Here is a 6,625-nt window from a genome sequence, read left to right as displayed (position 1 = left end):
CACTTTGTCTGTAATTCAGTATTGCTTGTATAGTTCTTATGTTATTTTATAAATGGACGTCTATCTGTTATTATGTTTTCCTTCTTTTATTTTTAAGATAAATTTTTTTTTTTTTTTTGGTTTTTCTCCAGTACCGGGAACCGAACTCACGACCTTGCGCTTGCCAGGCAGGCGCTTTGCTGCTGAGCTAAATCCCCAGCCCCCCACCTTCCTTTCATGGTCTCTGTGGTTCGCAAGAGCCCAGAAGATGGGCATAAGCATCACTTTATCCACCCAACAATGTCAAGGGATAGGTGGAGGTATCTCCATTCAGAGAAAGGAAAGACAGACAAGCAAGGGCAGGGAAGAAAAAGGCTCACAGAAATGGGAAGGTGAGGCAGCGGAGAGGGGCCTGCTACAGGCCCCATGCTCAAAGATGAGCACAGTGCACTTGTTCAGAGCTGAGTATTTGAGGCCGGGGATATAGCTTAGCGGCATAAGTGCCTGCCTGGCAAGCATAAGGTCCCGAGTTCTATCCCCGGTACAAAAAAGAAAGCTGAGTACTTGTCAGTGCATCACAAAATGTGCCCCTGACCCCCCTTTCTGCTGCCCATCCCTACACAGCAGGTCAGATGGAGGAGCAGGGAGGGTCCCAGAGGCAGGCAGAGAAGAGCACTCCTGTCTTGGGCTGCCAGCCAGAAGAGAAAGCCTGTGGGTATTAGGGCAGTGGGCAGAAATTGGAGAAATGACACAGGACTCCCTGACCCAGCCTGCCTGCCCTCTGTCTGGTTCTGTGGGACTTCATATTCTTCTGGTACTTAAGTTTCTTAGAATGGGTTCCTCAGCCAGGCATAGTAGCACATGCCTGTAATCCCAGCACATGGGAGGCTGAGGCAGGAGGATCGATGGAAGTCAGAGGCCAGTCTGTGACAGAAAGTGAGTTCAAGGCCAGCCTGAACTGCATAGTGAAACCCTGTCTCAAAAAGAAAAAAAAAAAGAATGGGTTCCTACAACTCACAACCAGAAGGCTTATTTTGCTTGTAGCAGTATCTATTACGGGCATTCCTCATTTAACACTTACCTGTTCAGACTTGTGACCTGTCTCTCTTTTTGGTATAGTTCTGTAGAGGTTGTTTATAGAGCCTCAGTCTTTTTTGTACACTACACCTTTATACAGTACTGTAATTTTTGCCGATTATACAGTACAGTACTACAGTTTTATCTTCTGTTATACATTATAGTACTACGTGGCCAGGCATGGTGGGGCACACCTGTAATCCCAGCACTCTCAAGGCTGAGGCAGGAGGATTAATGCAAGTTTGAGGCCAGCCTGGGCTACCACAAAGGGAGTTCAAGGCCATCCCAAAATGTACAGATGTACAGTGAAACTCTGTCTCAAAAAGACAAAAAAAAAAAAAAAATTATAGTACTGCCTATAAGTCATGCAAATAAAAGCAAAATCATCAACTTTAAGTTTCTTTTGACCATTTCTTTGTTCTAAATATTATAATGTACATACCGTATGCAATTCCTTATTTAGCCACCAATTCATTTAATGACCTAGTCACAAGAACTGAGCTATTAAACAAATAATGCCTATATATCAAAAGATAGGATACCACCTAAATGCTTACCATTCTGGGCAAAGTGAAAATACACAGAGGCATTCTGTAGAATACCAGCTAATGCACATCGTCAACAGGATCAGGTGGAACTCAGTGCCCCGGAAAGTGGCCACAGGGTGCTAACATCAGGCTCTAACTAAATGTGCCCCTGAGGCGTTTGTGAGGAATCTTCCTATGAACCATGATAGAAAGAGCTTCAAGAAGTGGTTTTATTATTCTTGCTGGATGGTGGTGTACACTTACAATCCCAGCACTGGGGAGGCCAACGCAGGAAAATTGCTGTGAGTTCAAGGCCAGCCTGAACTACACAGTGAGACCCTGTCTCAAAAAACAAACAAAATATCAGAAAAAAGAATATTTTTATTTTGCAAAGAAAAAAGTATAAGACTATGCACAGAGCTAGTCGAGGTAGAGCACACGTGTAGTCCTGACTGCTCAGGAGGCTAAGGAAGAAAGATGACAAGTTTAAAACCAGCCTTGGCATTCTGGTGACAGCTTGTTTTAAAATATGTACTATGTTACCCTGTGTAAAAAGTGTGGGGGGGAGTAGAAATAAAAATGTATAAATCAGACAACGCATATGCCTGTAATCCCAGGACTCTAGGAGGCTGAAGCAGTAGGATCACAAGTTTGAGCCAAGTCTGGGCAACTTTGTGACTTACTGAGCCCCTGTCTCAAAATAAAAAATAAAAAAAAATTTTTAAAATCTGGGGATGCAGCTCAGTGTAAAGGCCCTAGGTTCAATCCCTATTACCACCAAATGTAAATAAATAAATCCAATTGCACTGAACATTCAAATGTCTGCATTGTAAAAGAAAACAAAGCAAAATCTACATGATCAGAAGACAGATGACCAACTGAGTTAAAACATTTACAGTGAACAAGAGCCGTAAACAGAACAGAAAACCATGGACAGTTTGGAGGACACAAATCCCACAGATCCTCAGGCTGTACCCACCTCCCTAACAGACTTGAAAAATCACAGGCGGAAAGAGGCCTCTTTGCCTACCAAGTCCTGACCCTGCTGTATAGGAGACTGCAACACGCACCAGCTGCCTGAGCTGAGCCTCTCTATAGAGCAGCAGCCCCAGGAAGGGAGGGGTCACTCTGCAAGGGGAAAACGCTCCTGAAAATTTAAGCTAGGAGGGGAGGAAGACTTCTGATGCAGGCTCAAATGTCCCCCAGTCAGAAAACCCTCCCCTGGGGCGCCTGCTGTCAACAACCAGCCTTTCCCCCCGCCACAACCTCCTCTCCTGTGGGAATTCATTCATTTCATCCAGCAACCCTCTATGGGAACTGTTTCTGTCCTCCTACCTAAAGTGGGGCATCCACCCCTCTCACTTATCACAGGCCTGCAGTCGTGGGTGGGTCAAACTCATCTGCCATAGCAGCCAGCCAGCATCAGCCCTCCTCCCATCTCTGTGGCTGAATTCCTGGCCTCTATAGTTTTCAGCCCCCTGGCCCCTCAAAGTCTTGACCTCTTCTCCCTGCTAATGGCCTGACCCTCTATCCCAACTACACCCTTCCGCATCATCTCAGTTCCACTCCCTGTTGTCATATCCAGTCACTCCTGTGACTCTCACTCCAATGTCCCAGAGCTCCCCCCGTGCTGTTCTGTCCTTGCCCCCATCCCTACTCACCTCCAGCTTTAGCCCAGAGCTCTTTATCCCTCTCACATCATTGAAGGCACCAGCAGAGCTGCTGACAGGACCAGTCGCCACCACCCACCCCTGACTGCGCCCACTGACATCTCACACTGTGGAAATCTCACTGCTTGCCTCCCTCAGCCTCTTCTGAACTCTATGGTACAAACATGCATCCAAAAGAAGACAGAGCATCAGAGGACACCCCCTCCCATGCATGAAGTGTAGCAGCATCCAAAAGTGTTAGTCCCACCGGGCATGGTGGTACACACCTGTAATCCCAGCACTTGGGAGGCAGGAGGATCGCTGTGAGTTCGAGGCCAGCCTGGGCTACAAAGGGAGCTCAAGGCCAGCCTGAACTTCATGGTGAGACCCTGTCTCAAAAACACAACAAATAAATAAATAAAGATTTTTTTTAAAAAGTTGCAAAATAATATGGAAGACCTAAATAAATGGAGGGAGATATTATACTTATAGTGGGATGACTAGGAAGGTAAATTATGTCACTTTTCCTCAAATTCATCCAAGAGTCAGTAAAGTCCCAATCTAAATCTCAACAGAAGGCCGGGCATGGTGACACATGCCTGTAATACCAGCACTCACGAGGCTGAGGCAGGAGGATCTTTGTGAGTTTGAGACCCTGTCTCAGAAAGACATACATACATACATACATACATACATACATAAATAAATAAATCTTAACAGAGTAGTTGAAACTCACAATCTAATTCTCCATTCTGCATAAAAATGCAAAGACCAAACCAGGTGTGGTGGCACACACCTGTAATCCCAGCACTCAGGAGGCTGAGGCAGGAGGATCGATGGAAGTCTGAGGCCAGCCTGTGACAAGAAGTGAGTTCAAGGCCAGCCTGAACTACACAGTGAGACCCTGTCTCACAAAAGACAAAAATAAATAAATAAATAAATAAAATGCAAAGACCAACAACAGTTAGCACAATTCCAAGAAAGAACAAATTTGAACTATCAAATATCAAGATTTATTATAAAGTCTGGGTAAGTGAGACTCTGAGGTATTTGCTTAGCAAGACTGCACAGCGAGACCTTGTCTCAAAAAGACCCTCCCCCAAAACAACAACAACAAAAAACCCACGGCCAAAATACAATGCACAGGGTGAACATTTCCACTGCAAAAAGGAGGAACAGGGCCGGGGATGTAGCTCAGTGGCATAAGCACCTGCTTGGCAAGGGCAAGGTCCTGAGTTTGATTCCCGGTACCAAAAAGAAAAGAAAAGAAAAAAAAAAAAAAACAGGAATAGGGGATAGAAAAATAAACCAACAGAAAAGGCAGGTCTAGAAGCAAACCTGTACTTGTTTAGATACTTGATTTCTGATGACCTACAACAGTAGAAAAAGTTGTTTCAGGCCCAGGGACATAGCTCAGTGGCACAAGCGCCTGCCTGGCAAGTGCAAGGTCCTGAGTTCAATTCCCCGTACACAAAAAAAAAAGAGAGAGAGAGAGAAAGAAAACGCTGTTTCAGTAAATGGTGCGGGGTCCACAGGATACACGCATGTAAAGAAACTAATCGTGACCCCCTTCCTGTGAACTGTACACCTAAATGTAAAACTACAGTTGGTAAATAAAGCTCTGAAAAAAGAGCCACTATCAGGAAATGCAAAACGAGACCATGTGAGACACAAGAATGGAAAGGACATGGGAAAAGGACAGGTGTCATACACGGCTGGCAGGAACAAAGACAGTCCCACCGCTCTGGACAACAGTTCAACCGTTTCTTTTCTAGTGCTGGGACTTAACCCAGGCCCTTGAGCGTGCTAGGTGAGAGCTCTACTACTGAGCTACAAGCTCACCCTTTTTTATTTTTGAGATGGTGGGGGCATCACTCTGAATCATGGCCTTCAGCTAAATGGGAATGAGCTTACCTCTGAAAAGAACAAAAAAAGCCAGGTGTGATAGCGCAGCCCTATAATCGCAGCACTAGAGGGAGGCTAAGGCAGGAAGATTTAAATTCGAGCCCAGCCCAAGGAACTCGGCGAGGCCTTATGTGTCTTTGTCACTCTCTTGTCACGGAGGCATAATACCCAACACCCACAGATACTGTCAGAGAGATTTACTTTGGTTCACACTTTTTAGAGGTTTTTGTCCAATCATCTGGCTCCAAAGCAGGAAGGAATGGTGGGAGGGCCTGAGCAAAGGAAAGCTGCTCATGCCACGGCAACCAGGAAGCAGAGGGGAGAAGCCAGTGAGAGAGAAATACTCTTCCAGGTCACGCCCCCAGCGACGCTCCCCCTTTGAACAAGAACCCAGCTCCTAAGAGCAAATCACCTATATAGACCCTATCATTCAATTAGGTTCTAAAAGTCCCATCTCTGAACATATGGGGCTCTTGGGGGATATCTAGATCTAAACCATAGTATTCCACACCTGGCCTGGGGGGAGGGAGGTAGTGTATAACTATATCCCAGCACTCAGGAGGCCGAGGCAGGCAGATTACCATGAGTTCAAGGCCAACCTGGGCTACATAGTGAGTTCAAAGCTGCCTGAACTACATAGCAAGATCCTGTCTCAAAAAAAAAAAAAAGCCTCTGAGACTTAAAACAAACTCTTAGCTGTGAGTCAGGTGGTGTTGTACACCTATAATCCCAGCACTGGGGAGGCTGAGGCAGGAGGACTGCTGAGTTCAAGGCCAGTCTGGGTTACACAGTGAGACCTTATCTCAAAATAAAAACAAAAACACCCACCTCTTAGCTATGAGCCCCTGAAATAATAAAAAATTTTAAAAGTTCAAACACTGCCAAGGCTGGGCATGGTGGCACACGCCTGTAATCCCAGGACTCGGGAGGCTGAGGCAGGACAATTGTTGCAAATTTGAGGCCAGCCTGGGCTACAAAGTGAGCTCAAGGCCAGCCTGAACTGCACAGCGAGACCCTGTCTCAAAAAGACCAACAAAAACCCAAAACAAAACAAACAAACAAACAAAAACCCACGGCCAAAATACAATGCACAGGGTGAACTTTTCCACTGCAAAAAGGAGGAACAGGGCCGGGAATATAGCTCAGTGGCATAAGCACCTGCTTGGCAAGGGCAAGGTCCTGAGTTTGATTCCTGGTACCAAAAAGAAAAGAAAAGGAAAAAAAAAAAAAAAAAGGATGAATAGGGGATAGAAAGAAATAGGACAAAAGTAAGACCAAAATCCAGCAGGGCAAACATTAAATCCTATAGTTCCATGTCCAGCATTCAGGGTATAGATGTGAACTCCAAAAAGGCTTAGGCAGACCTGCCCCTACAGCATTACTAGTTGTAGCTCTTATGGCCTCTCTCTTGGGTAGCTTTCCCCACTTGCTGAGGTTTTTCTCAGAAATTCTACACTCCTGGTTTCTCCAACTTCCTGGGATCTCCCC

General features: G+C 45.6%; 1 protein-coding gene across 2 annotated transcripts in view; it reads right to left on the bottom strand.

The window, feature by feature from the left end:
- Ppp1r16a (protein phosphatase 1, regulatory subunit 16A) overlaps nucleotides 1–6,625 on the bottom strand; it is a 30,679-nt gene that overhangs the window by 8,253 nt on the left and 15,801 nt on the right. The window lies entirely within an intron of this gene.

This window comes from Chinchilla lanigera, unplaced genomic scaffold, assembly GCF_000276665.1.
Source record: "Chinchilla lanigera isolate Chin_1 unplaced genomic scaffold, ChiLan1.0 scaffold00053, whole genome shotgun sequence".
NCBI lineage: Eukaryota > Metazoa > Chordata > Mammalia > Rodentia > Chinchillidae > Chinchilla > Chinchilla lanigera.
Note: the sequence above shows the minus strand (reverse complement) of the source record. Positions and strands in the feature narration are given on the sequence as shown.